Source organism: Chaetura pelagica, unplaced genomic scaffold (assembly GCF_000747805.2).
Source record: "Chaetura pelagica isolate M959 unplaced genomic scaffold, ChaPel_1.0 scaffold344, whole genome shotgun sequence".
In the NCBI taxonomy this organism is placed as follows: domain Eukaryota; kingdom Metazoa; phylum Chordata; class Aves; order Apodiformes; family Apodidae; genus Chaetura; species Chaetura pelagica.
In genome coordinates, this window is record NW_009953098.1 from 9,485,481 (window position 1) to 9,498,877 (window position 13,397).

The 13,397-nt window shown below is 48.0% G+C and overlaps 1 protein-coding gene across 1 annotated transcript in view; it reads left to right on the plus strand.

Moving 5' to 3' along the window:
* Window positions 1-13,397, plus strand: part of ZIC3 (Zic family member 3) — a 126,046-nt gene that overhangs the window by 2,595 nt on the left and 110,054 nt on the right.

The window sequence follows — 13,397 nt, forward strand, 5'->3', positions numbered from 1 at the left end:
CAGGAATGAAATTGCTGCATTTCTACAAAGCAGCTGCCTGAGAGTAGAGATGTGATGCTCCTGTGCTTTTCACCTGCAACTATGACCTGTTCAAGGCAACTGGCCATAGATCTGTCTTTAAAAGAGTGGCTGCTAAACTCATGTCATGGAGCAGAGTTATTTCAATATTCCTATTTTTGTTAAATATGAGCAGTGTGCGTTCACCATTCCTTATGTCTAGGAAAGGCATGTCAGGTCGTGCAGGTGGCTTTAGTGTATGTGGCCTCTGCACTTCCTTTCTCTTCCCCATCTGGGGAGGATATTTTGTCCTGAGCAGAGCTCCTCTTGCCACAGAAGTGTAAAAAAGAGAATCTGAGCCCATTTCCTAGAGCTTTGCAGTGCCCTCCTGTAGTGACTGAGCCCAGGAGACAGTCCCAAAGAGCACAGCCCTTGCAGCAAGTGCCTGAGGGCTCACAGATGTGAGAAAAGATCAACCTGTTTTAGCCTATTCCTAAAGTCACTGCTTGATCACAGTGTGATTTGTTTGTGGAGAAGGGGCTTTATATAGCAAAGAGCGTGTGGGAAAGGGCTTAAGAACAGCCCAGGCTTTTCCCTAGGATAATAACCAGCCACTTGTTTCTCCTGGAGCCTTGGTGCATCCTTCTTAGTACAGTTTCTTACACCCGGGTGGGATGTCTTTGACTTTGCTGGGCTAAAAGCAGGATGGATGCCTTTCATACTCTGAGATGCTGCAGGCCTGTACCCAAAACTACAGGTCAGGGTCACCATCTATTTTACTCTCTGAAGTAACTACAGTCAGAGAGTTCACAGCACAGTACTTCATCTTCCTAATCTAGTTGCTTCTTAGTTACAGGCTACTCACAGTAATTAGCTCTGTTCATACCAACCAGGAAGGCCTTAGACTTTCTGTGAAGTTATTAGTGCCAGGATTTGTATAGACAATGTTAAGAGTCTGTGGAGTTTACCCAAGGTAATTTATGTTCTATTTGCAACTCAGGGAAAACTCTTAGATGTTTGACATCATAAAACAGTAAGACCAAGAGAATTATTGCAGGGGCAGAGAGAACAAGACCCTGGAGCTGTTTTGTTTATCATAAAAAGCCAGGTTAATCGGATGTGCACATGTGCCTCCCACATTGCCTGGTTTTGTTTCCCCCTTATCTGCTCCTTTACAGGCTCTGCAATAGATGAAAAGGCATGGAAACCTTTGCAAAAGTCCTTTGGACTCTCCAGGATGGAGTCTATATGTGTACATCCAGAGGATGTTTATCTCCCTCTTGAGCTACTATTAATAGTGAGGAGACATGTGCAACTGAGCTTGGGAAGAGGCTGTGGCTGCCCCGGAGAGGGCGATACAGGAAATCCCAGTAGCGTGGTGAGTGGATTGAGAGCTGATGCTCCTGGACTGCACTAGAGCTACTGGTGCCATGTCAGCATCTGGAAACACTCACCCCAAAGGATGATGGCTGCAGGCAAAAAGAGATGCAGTAAAGACACCTTTTGGACACCTTGGTAGGACCCTGCACTGCCTGGTGCTGATGGGCAACCACAGCATCCTTGGCAGCCCAGCCAGCAGGGCTGGGGAGCAGCCTGCACCCAGGTCCTGGCTGAATGAGTTGGCTTGGTAAGACACTCCCTCTGGCTGGAGAGCTTTTCCCACCACTGTCCTGAGACCACGGTGGCTACAATAGCCCTGCGTCTTCCTTGTGGGTTTTCTGCAATACTCATGTGAGCAACATCTGGGTGTTTTGGGAAGGTCTGCAGGGAAACACAGTCACCTTGGAGGTGCTGTGAGTAGCAGAGAGGAAGTGGTTTCCCCAAAGTGCACAGAAGCTGTGGCTGCATCTAGCGCAGCTCATCTGGCAGATGCTGCTTGTGCCTTTATGTTCTTAGGTCCTCACTTTATATGGCCTCGTTACACATTTGGGGTTAAACTTAATCCAGATTAAGAGACAACCCAACATATTAGCAGGGGCCCATGTGTAGTTTCTCTGTGGGTTAGCATGGGGTACTTTTTCCAACAATTTTCCTACAGATGCTGGTACTTGGCATATCAGGATGATCTCCAGCTACTCAACTCCTGGTTTTTTTCTTGGCTGGCCTTCTGTTTGCTGCAGGCATGTGGGGTGCATCAAGTGCATATTCTCTGATGCCCACAGGCAGCAGCAGGAGGAACCCCTCAGATTTTTCACTAATACTGGTCTGGAGAAGAAAGAGGAGGATTGTTCGTGTCGGGTGGGTCCTGTGGTATCCAAGCAGGGTGAAATGGCTGCAGGACACTGGATATCTCTCTGGGAGAGCTGCAGATGGGGCAGCAGCCAGGAGCATCCAGCCCAGGTGGGGAAAGCAGGGTCATGCAGGCTGCTGTGAGTCCTCAGGCTCCACAAGAAGCCAGTCCAACTGGCTTCCAGCTTTCTCCCACCTCTCCAAACACCTCCTTTGGAGGTTGCATCAGCAGGGAAGCTTTGGTTAATAGGGAGAAAAAACCCTAGGCAGATGCTTTAGCTGAAACAACTGCCTGTCATCCTTCATGCACTCCAGGCTGAGCTCATGCTGCAGAAAGAGGTGCTGTGGAAACTAGGGAAGCCAAAGCAGAGGTACAGGGAAAGCAGGTGAAGTGGTCTAGTGTGTGTCTTGGGGGGGCTGCCTAGACAGCTTTGTGCAGGGCAGGCTGGGGGAGCTGAGCTACCTCCAGCATCAGAAGGAAAGCAGTGAATTTGGTGCACAGGTATTAATTGTGCAGCTGAGGGTCATTAAGCAGCAGAGTCCATAAGACCCTGTGAGGTTCTGAAGTTGTTAGGGCTTTCAGGTGTGGTGGTGGGAGGAGCTGGAGTAGGATGTGTTTGCTGGCTACTGGCTGGAGCTTCTGCTGGATCTCTATCTCAAGCAGTGGGACAAGATGTGAGTTAAACAAACTGTGAGTTGAACTTTATCTCTCTGAAGGGAATGGGGGCAAGGGGGATGTTTTTGACAGTAACTGTGGTCATCTTGCCTTGGGGTAGGGGCTTTCCTGGCAAAAGTGGACTGTGTGGTCATCTGGGAGGAAGAGCTGGTTTCTGAGGTTCCCTTGGAGCAGGAAGTGTCTCTGGGCAGGACAGGTGCTGTGCTGTGGTTTGTCCTGCCTAGGTGTCCCCAGGCTGTAATGCCACTGTCACAGCAAACTTGGGAGACCCCCAGGCCAGGTATCTCCTCAAGAACTGGTAGACATGTGCTTTCTGGAAAATAGAAGGGCCCTGGTGCTGTAGGACCTTGAGGTGAGGGAAAGGATTGTCCTATGCTTAACTGAGATCAAGTGGCTTTGTGATAAAGCATCCAAACTAGGACTTTTAAGTCAGGGAATGAGACCCTTGAGGCTTTCTTAGTTAGCTGAGGTGATTCTGTGCCTTGGCTATAAAACTAGGGAGGCATTTGTCCCAGTGTGGCAATGAGAGATGGTGCTTGGCCCTCAGAGGTGGCATGTGCCAGCCATGGGTGGCTAGATGTTGCAACAGCATTTAGTGGCACAGGCAAAGTCTCTGGTGCATGTCATGCTTAGTTCCTGTCCTATCATACTGTGATCTGTGTTGTGGCTGTTGGAGATATGTCTGTGCTGGGGTTGCTGTAGGTATGGAGATCTCCTGTAGACCATGTAGGACACTTACTTTGGGGGACATAGGGAGGAGGATGCCTTTTACCTCCCAAACTTCTGACTCAACCCCAAACCAGCATGAAAGAAGATACCTTTGAGGCCCTGGACAGGTCCATGGCCTGCAGATTAAACCCATTAGGTGGCTGTTATCTCTAGCTCCCTCTTGGCGTGGCAGATGCTGTGCTTTGCGCTCTGCAGACACAGCTGGGCTCTCCTGGCCCGAGGTGGGTGTCCCTGGGGAAGTGCAGGATGCCTTCCCATGCACAGCATCATTACAGCTTTAAACCACCCTTCCTGCATCCCATGCGTCATTCTCTTCGCATACTGACTAGTGGCATCCAGGCTTCAGAAACGTGCCTGCTATGTACCCAACCACATGCTGGTGGATCTAATGAGCTGCCTCCTCGGGATCCTGGCATGGGGTGTGCAGGGCCAGGTCTTTTTATTTCCTGCTTCTTGCAGCTCTGAATGACTCCCAGGTTTCCTCCTGCTCTTTCCCCTAATGAATTGCACTGGGCTGGGACAGACCTCTCAGCTGAAAGAGTCTAATTACTGGAGTAAGGATGAAATAGCCATTACAGTGTTTGTTACTGCTTAATAATTGCTTGTGCTGCTCAGAAGTGGAAGGGTACAACTGCAGTGTAACAGGCTTACCTGTGCTGAATAACTCCATGTTACAGCTATGGGAACCTGAAGGCTGATGGTTACTTGCTGCTTGTAGTGGTGGTCTTCTGGGGATGTGGGGAGAGCTGAGGCCCCTTTCTGTATGACAATTTATTTTTTTTTCCAAATTCTTGTTGCTTCCTGCTCATCCTGGATATTTTTACTTGGTTTAAAATGGCTGCTGTCTGCCCTGTGGGTCAAGCATTGCACTCTAGGAAATACCAAGGAACAAATTAACCTGCCAGACTCTTAACGTTACAAAAAGATTTCTTGTAACTAAATACACAACATACCTGCTGCCTACTTTGCTCTTTTTTAATTTGGAAAAGGTGGAAAGCTGATGAGGGGAAGAGGAGAAATCTGTGCACACAAACTAGAGGACTGATGGGTGACAACCAAGAGGAGGTGATTTATGTCTGGGTAATTTTCCAGCTGCCATAGTTTGTGTTAGCACAAATGAGAATTGATGGCAGTTTGAGTTACTAGCTGATGCAGTGAGGAGTTTGCACATGGTAGCTTTGATCTCCTCTGCCACAGGAGCAGCCACTGCTCAAACCACCCAGGCTCCTCTGCTGAAACCTGGAGGAGTGGGTGGGCCGCAGCCACATGGAGGGATGGGTGCCTGGGAGAAAGGGGGAAAAGTGGGAATGGATAGGGGTGAGACATGGAAAGGGCTGTGATGGGGGTAGGGCAGTGGGAGCAGAGCTCAGTACATGCCCAGAATGGCTCAGAGAACGTTTTCCTTTCCATAGCCTTGCTTCTCTGCTGTCCAGGGCACCTCAAACCTTGTCTGCACCACAGTCTGTCTTTGGCATCTCACGCTGCTCCTCCAAGCACTGATAAAACAGTCAAAGACAGCATTTATCTACCAAGGCATGGTGGGCCTTGCCACCAAGCATCACCATGATGCTGAGACTATGGGGCAAGCAGCTGGGGATGTTAGAAAAACTGAAGGTTTCCCCTTGTTTCCCTTGCCAATGCCCTGGGGATATTTGAGGAGCTCCTACCCAGCCCTACCTTCATCCTGCCCCAGTCCAGAGACATGCAGAGGCTGGGGCAGCAGCACCATACCTGTGGAGCTGGAGCAGGGCTAGTCCCAAGGTGACACAGCAGGACCAGAGCAGGGTGCCAGTGTCATGGCAGGGCAGGACCTGTGCTGCCATGGTGGTGGTGCCCACCCTGTGTGCACAGGACTTGCCAGGGAAGTGCTGGTGGCCACTGGAGCAAAGGAGAGGCTTTTAGTGAAGAAGAAATGAGATGCAAGGACAGAGCATTCACCAAATGTGAGATGTGGGATGCTCACAGGGCAGCCTGGTCCCAAGCTAGTGTGAGCAGGTTGGTGTGTGGTCCCCAGAGTGGGTGTTACACTCACGATGGGGCATTTTTTCATTTTTTGCTAAATTATTTTCTCAGCTATGGTGATGATAGATGTTTTTATTCCAATGTGGTTTATTTTCAATAGTTAAGGATGATAATAAGACAATTGCTGGCAAAGTAAGTTGCTTATAGCAGGCAGAGTCTTTGCTTTAAGGGTTTTTCCACAGTGTCAAAGTTCTCCAGTGGCTCTCATTAGATAATATAATTTACACCAGTCTTTGACAAGCAGCAGGGAGAGGTGAATAACCTAGCAGAAAGAGCCTGAAATATTTATATATAAATTATTTACCTCCAAAGTTGAGTCTCTGAATGTTTCTTGCCACAGTACCAGACTAATTATCATGTCATCCAAGGAGTGTGCAAACCTGTAAGCCCTGGTGTTTGGAGCAGTTTGGTAGATAAGCCTTCCTGACAGAAATAGATGTAACTTTGCTATTATCACTCTGGTTTGCTTTTGAATTTTGAATCACTTTCTTTTTTCTTTTTTTTTTAAAAAAAAGACAAAAACCCTAGTAGTCTGTTTTATGTAAACCTCTCAGAGATTAGGAGTTGATTTCAAAGATCATCCTCTATAAAGTCTCTTGATCAAATTTTATGGTTCCTGTGACTCAGGGGTGTAATCTTGTATCCCTGGGATATTCATGACATGTTCGCCTAATTCCCCACGGTAGCTAATATCACTTCTGTACCTTAAAAAAAATATTAAAATATCTTTAAAGCAGGACTGGTAAAAAGGCAACTTTTACAGTCAATCTTCAGCTCCAATTGCTCCTGCTGGGGAAGTCATAATGATGAATTTGTGACATAATTTCTGCGGCAACATGCTGGGATTTCATAAATGGGGATGGTGATTATAGAGCAGGATCAGGTGAAGCTGGATTGTGATGGAAAAAGCCCCAATTCAAATGCAAATTGTTCAATAATGGCATAGGGGATACCAGAAATTACTGGCAATTTATTTTATTTGGGTTAAGCTCCTCATTCAGTCTTCTCCAGTCAGAAAGTCACTCCTTTAAGGATGTGAGCAAAAGAAATGGCTGGAAAACATATCTTTCTTTTCTCAAGAGAACAAAATTGTCCTAATTTAATAATAATTAATCAGTTAGTGTAATTAATAACAGTATACTATATTTCTATGATTCCTCCCATTCAAGACTCTCCAAGTGCTCCACAAATCCTAATTGATTCCATGTTACCAACTCCCTGAAGCAGGACCACATAATTTACTCCATTTTCTGAAGATGGGGAGGTGTTTGAGCCAGGAAAATAATTTTAACCAGGTTATATTATTTGCCCAAGGTCAGATGAGGAGCTGAATTGGGACAGATCTGCATTTCAAACCCCCCAGTTGGGATTTTGGCTATGGGACTGCGTGTGCAGCTATTGCAGCATCAGAATAAATCTGGCCATTTTCTGTTGTCCAGCATGTGGAGCTGGAAACAGGAACAAGGCCCATGGGCTTGCACTGGTGGTGAAACCATCAGAATTGGCTTTTCCTTAGTTATTCTCACTGAAATTGGAAGCAAGCTGGTTTGTTTTGGGGCTTTTTCTTTGCCTTTTTTTCTTCCTCCAAATCGCTTGGAATTTAAACTGTTTAGCTGAGGATTAAATTAATTGCTTCTGTAAAATGCTGTTCCCACACCATCTAGTGTACATCTGTTAACTGGGGAGGGATAACTGAACCAGTTGCCAGATGGTCTCTTGGATTTGGGTGGCCCAGAGCCAAGGAGCTGCCAGTTGGTGGTTTGTGGGGTTCTAGCAAAGCAGTCACGCTACGTGCACATTCCCCTCGGTTACTCTTCTTTGCCTTAATGAAGATACTGCCTAATGCAATAAAGCAGCCATTAGCCCCCTCCTTGCACTCCCCCCTCCCCAAAAGAGGCAAGTTTACAAGTCTGATTTGTCTGAAGCAGGCTTTTCCAGGAGCTTGGGTTCTCTGCACGCTATGTGTGCAGAGACACTTTCTCAAGAACATGGGTGATTCAGTCCCATGCCCACCAGCTGCCTTTCTGCACTGCAGTGGGAAGGTGCTGTTGCAACAAACCTGCTGCTTGGAAGTGGTTTCTGCCTTTACAGCTAGTAACTCAAAAGCTTCTTCATTACTTGGCAGTGATTGACTGACATGTCTGTAATGCACACTGGCTCACATTCTGTTTTTCCATTTTAAAAACCACAACCTGAGGCCTAGATGCTGTGCTTTGTTTTTAAAAAGTGTGGAATATTTACTGGTGCTTGGAAGAGAACACAGCCCTGCTCCAATGAAAGGAGTGTCACGTCAGGCTCTGAAGAGACTGTCCATAGTGGGGTAACAGGTGCCCTTGACCAAAACTCACAGCATCTTTCATTGGACTGGGCCAGTGCTTGGGATCCTCAGAAATGACAACTAGGTGACATGTTTTCCATGGGACAGCCATGACATCCAGAACCCTATTGAGGTGTGGACTTTGCTTTGTTACTGACTGAGTAGTGCTAGACAGGGATAGGAATTGCATCTGGTGGGGGCTGGAGTCACTCCCAGGTGTGGGACAGCCACAGACTGAGGTGATTTGGAGCGGGAAGGAGCAGCCCATGCTGCAGGTGCAGTGCAGAGAGGAAACCTGAGCTGATGTCAGCTCAGACTGTATTTCCTCTTCAGGGTGCACACCTTTGATAGCTATGAAAATCCAAAAGTGCTTGCTGGGGTAGGAAAGGACAGAGCTGGGAGCAAATCCAGTTTTGTAGCAATGATTTGTTTGAGTGTGTATTTACTGAGAAATACTAGGCTTATGTGACTTAGGCTGAATGCTGCAACATGAATACCTGGCTGGTCCCCCTGCAGGGTAAGTGTACCCTGAGCCATGGTGCTGCTGCTCTCCCATCCCACCTGGGCTGGACCTTGCATGCAGAAATAGGCATGTGTCTGTCCAGGTGAAGCACTGCTCATTCAAAATAACTAATAAAGCAATGGATGTACTTGGAGCTGATGATCCAACCAAATCCAACTGCTCGTGACAGCCAGAGCCTTCTCTGGAGCCTTCTCTAGTCTGTGGAGAGATTCCCAGTGAAGTGGGTTGTGGGGTGTCAAGTACCCACCTTGTGGTGCAGTGGGGAACTTTCCCTGCCCTTCCCCCCCACCCCTTCCACCAGCAAACCCTTTCCTGTCCTGGCTTGGCAAGCCCTTGGCTTGGATGCTGCAGCTCTTGCAGAGCCCTCCTCGCAGACAGGGCCCAGTAACAGTATGAGAGAAACTCAAAAGAGGGAAGAATTTGTGGTTTCACCATTAAAAAACATGTTGGCAGCTGAAGAGCTGGTATTTGGTTTACTGTCAGAAAGGTGTTGGATGCAGTCAAGATCCAATAAAAATAATTTGTTGGGGGAAAGTCAGGTTATCAATGGTTTGTTCTCTGCCCCATTAGTGAGATGGAGTGACAGGATCTCCAAAACCAGCTGTGCAGGGGCAGACGGTGGGGGCTGCACACCTGCCCCAGCCCAGTACCTCCAGTCACCTGAGCACGCAACAGACCCTTGCTCTCTCCTATGTGTTGAGAGGAAGCTGGGCTTGATGAGGACGTTGGAGTCTTGGGACTTGGGGGATGATTTGCCCCCTTGCAGGAGCCCAGGCCTGTAAGCTTTTTGGGATTTCTCTCAGCTGTGCATGGCTGATTCCCTCCTACACTTGTGGCCAGTGGCAGAGGCTTGCTGTGGTGGCAGAGCAGTGCAGTTGGAAGGGGTGGCAGAACCTTTGGGTCTCCATCACCTGGAGGGTGACTGAGTGGTCTGCAGCACACTCAGGTGAGCCCCTGGTGCAGCAGGCCAGGCAGGGGTTGTGTGGGGATGAGAACAGCACAGGGCTATATACGGAGATGTTCCAGCCCACAGCCTGGTGTTCCTCCTCTGGAGGAACACAATGTTCCCTGCCAAAACACTTTTCTCTGGAGGAATAGCACCCTGTCCTGGGGGCCCAGGGCCAGGAACAGGCAGCTGCCTGTGTTGTTGCCCTGCCAGGCAGAGCCCCAGGAGATGTTAGGGACTTTTCACTTTACTCCAGCTTTAATGAGAGACATCTTCTAGAAAATGTGCCTGAATGCTTGGTGTTTGAACAGGGGAGGGAGGAGAGGCTCCTCTGGTGGATATTGGCTCTTGTCTGGAGATGTTGCTGTTCCCTTTGAGCTTCTCTATCTGCCCCAGCCTTGCAAGTACCACAGAGGTGGCTTATGGATGCAACCACCACTGTTGTCCACGTGTTGCAGGCTTCCCCTCTCTGGCAGCTCTGCACAGCACTGGATTTGTCCCTGAAGCTTTTGGCAGCTCGTGGCTTATGTGAGTAATGGCACATCTTGATTGTGAGGAGAAGAGTAAAAAAAAGAGGCATTTCTCTTCCTGGCAGTGGTCATCTGGAGGATGGGAATACCCTGGCACCCTCTTTGCTATGATTCCAGGGTGTTTTGCTGGACAGGGAACAGGGGGTCTCATGTAAGGGGCAAGTATTGCTGGGAACTGGATGCAGTGGAGTTGCTGGAGCTGGAACCATTTCAGTTGGACCTTTCAGACTTCCCAATGAGGAAGAGTCTTTGGTGGGTGCATGAAGCCCTTTGTCTTGTGCCTGCTTGGTTTCTCCTGCTCCTTCCAGCTGATGATGCACGTACAACACCAAGGGAGGACAAACTGTGCATGTGGCACTGAAGGGAGGTGAAGATGAGTGGATATTTGGGCTCAGAAGGGAGTTACCTCTGCTGTTTCTGTACAGGGATGGGGATGAGGCCTTGGCTGAAACTCCTAAGAAATATAAAGTATGCTTTTTTGGGAGTGGAGAAAGCAAAGCAAAACATGCTGAACAGGACCCAGTGCTGCTGCTGGGATGCTCACAGCCTCACAGGGCAGGACCCAGATGCTGCTCTTGGAGCAATATTAGATATATCACCAAGTCAAGATCCATGGATGTACAAACACCACCAGGCTCTGCTGTGTCCACCCTGAGAAGGGAGCTAGTGCACTTCCGTCCTTGTAAGGCACTTCAGAAAAACAGGGGATGAAATGGGAAGCAAGACTTTAGGGCTGTTTTTAAGGGTGAATCAGAGAGAGAAAGGCAAATCAAGATGCTGACAATGTGCACATATGGATGAAGCTCCTTTATTGAAGTCACAGGCACACAAATCCAGAGAAGCCTTGTGGGTTGGGTGTAAGAAGATTACCAAAATCAGTACCTAATCAGCATGATCCCTCCTTGCCTGGGCTACAGGGAAACTGACCTTCAGAAACCCAGGTCCGGGGTGAGCATGGCAATCCCTGAGGCTGTGTGATGGCACGCGAGGGGCCCGCACTCCACGGGGTTGTGGCACAGGGCAGAGGGTTGAAGGGAATGGTCAAGGGCAGATAAGAAACCCCAACTCTGCAGAGTTCCAGTTTATCAAGACAGTTCTGAGCTGTGATGCTTAGAAATGGAAATTTGGAAATGATTGACGCTGAAATCTTTGCTTTGGTTTCTGTACCTCTCCATTGCATTTTTAGGAAGGTTGCACATTTACAGTGATTCAGAGGCTCAGGTTTATTGCAGCCCTTGTGCAGAGAGGATCCTTGGAGGTTCTGAAAGCCATGGGCAGACTGGAAATGCCAGCTGGGCTTTAGGATGGTGCGTGGCTTTGCGAGAAGCCGTCCCGCTGCGCGGGGCTGCGTCATTCCTTCGTGCATCCAAGGCATTAACATGCAGGGAAGTTTGGGGGACCATCATTCAAAGCTCCATGTCTTCCACATAATGGCCTCGATTTCTCTGAGCTCATTTGGAACGTGTTTGGGGGTCGGGTGAGAAATGAAGCGGGATCAGAGTTAGCCTGAGGGAAGCTCCCATTTACGTGCATTTGTCTCTTTCCAAAAAGAGGTCTCCAGCTTGTGCATGTGTAGCAGAGAGTGGTCTGGACAAAGAACAAGCCCTCAAAACAATTCCAGCCCTGTCTTGGGGATGTGCCTCACTTTCTGCATAAACTGAACTCTGTACAGCATGCTCTGCATGTTAGATTATGGCTTTGTGAGCACGTTCAAATGCAAGACTAGTATTAGTAGGCACTCACACTTCAATTTATGCTAAAAGCCAACAGATGGGGAAAGTAAATGCCAGGAAAGCAGGCCCCAATCAGGTGGCTTGAGCTGTGCTCATACTGTATTTAGACAATAGGTTGTATCACATATTTGAAGGCTGATCTTGTGAAAATGAAGCCCTGCTGGTGCTAACCCACAGAGGCTTTGCACACTGGGAAACTGGCCAGATTCCTCTGGAAAATGGTGAACCTCCAGCTGGGGGAATTAATGAAAATTCACTATTGCCAAAAAGCAGAATTTCATCTTTTTGCATACAAAGATGAGCTCTTGTTGGTGGAGATTCCCTCTCTCCTACCACCCCACTCCACACACACACAGTAGAAAACTTGTAGCAGTGAAATGCCCAAAACTGCTGCAGGGAAGAAGAGTAGTTTGTTCCCTGTATCTGCTAGAGCTAAGGCAAGAAGTCAGGGCTTTGGTCTGCAGTAGGAATAGGTAGGCTTTGTGCTCAGAAACTCTTCCTAGACATAAGGAGTCACCAGGGATGAGCTTGCCTAGGGCATCTGTGGCACTGGAGGCTTTGAGAACAGCACAGTAAGTATGTTTGCAGAGATGCACAGTTATACAATCTGCCTTGAGGTGGGGAAACAGACTCTTCCAGCTCCATTTCCTATGATTTGTGGCACCTACTCCTCAAGCTAGATGTTGGGCAACTTGGGCTCAGTTGCTGGATGAGGTGGCTGGCTGCACAGCTGTCCTGTTCCCAGTACTGGTCCTGTCCTGGACTTTCCTTGTTTTCCAGAAAGCTTTGCAGCAGTTCTACCATTTATTGGTTGAATATGGCTTTGCTGGGATGCTTCCCTAACTCACCCCATTCAAACTGAGTCAAGGCTTTTGCTCTTTCTACCAGCTGTGAAAGTGAACTCTCCCAAATCCCTTGTTTCTTCCTATTCCCTGGCCCAGGCTGACTTCAAGGATACCCAATTCACAAGGGCCACATGCGTGAGACAAGATCTCCAGAGGATAATAACTTCTCAGTCTTCCATGGGTCAAGAATTTCAGAGAATTTTGAACTAAATAACTTTCCCTGACCTGTTTTCTTCTCTCATTTCCAACACCTGGTTTCTGAGGTGAGTGCAGTAGCCTAAGTCCTCTTGGCCCAGATTGCAAGATCTCTGTTGATAATACTAACAAGACAACAAGCATCTCATATTGACATCAGTTTTTTAAGTGCAGTAAAGAGCACTTCAGGGATTTTGCTCTTCTAGCAGATCTGTCTGCCTATTTCTGAGCAGAAACCTGATCCAAGGGTGTTTGTAAAGCCACATGCTCTTTTCTTCAATAGCTCAGCATTTAAGTTCTTTGACAGCATCTCTTAGCCAAACTGCTTGATAATCATAACTGGAGGTTTATCTGGTTGTTTATTTTTAAGGCTGGATTATCTTTAAATGTAATAGTTGTGGGAGAAAAGAGAACTGTGCTGCTGTGCTGTACCCTGCTGCCCTGCCAGAGGAGAATAACCTGGAGGATGGGGTGCTGCTGTACCAGGGAGGAGAGCTGCTTTTCCCCTTGAGATCCAGCCTTTGATCTTGCCACTGGATTTTAGCTTATGATGGGGAAAAGGAGGCAATTCAAGATATTTGATGATTTCTAGTGTGAAGGCAAACAAAATCTGGGATCACTGCTCCCAGATCTGTCTTGACCTACAATGGGTCGT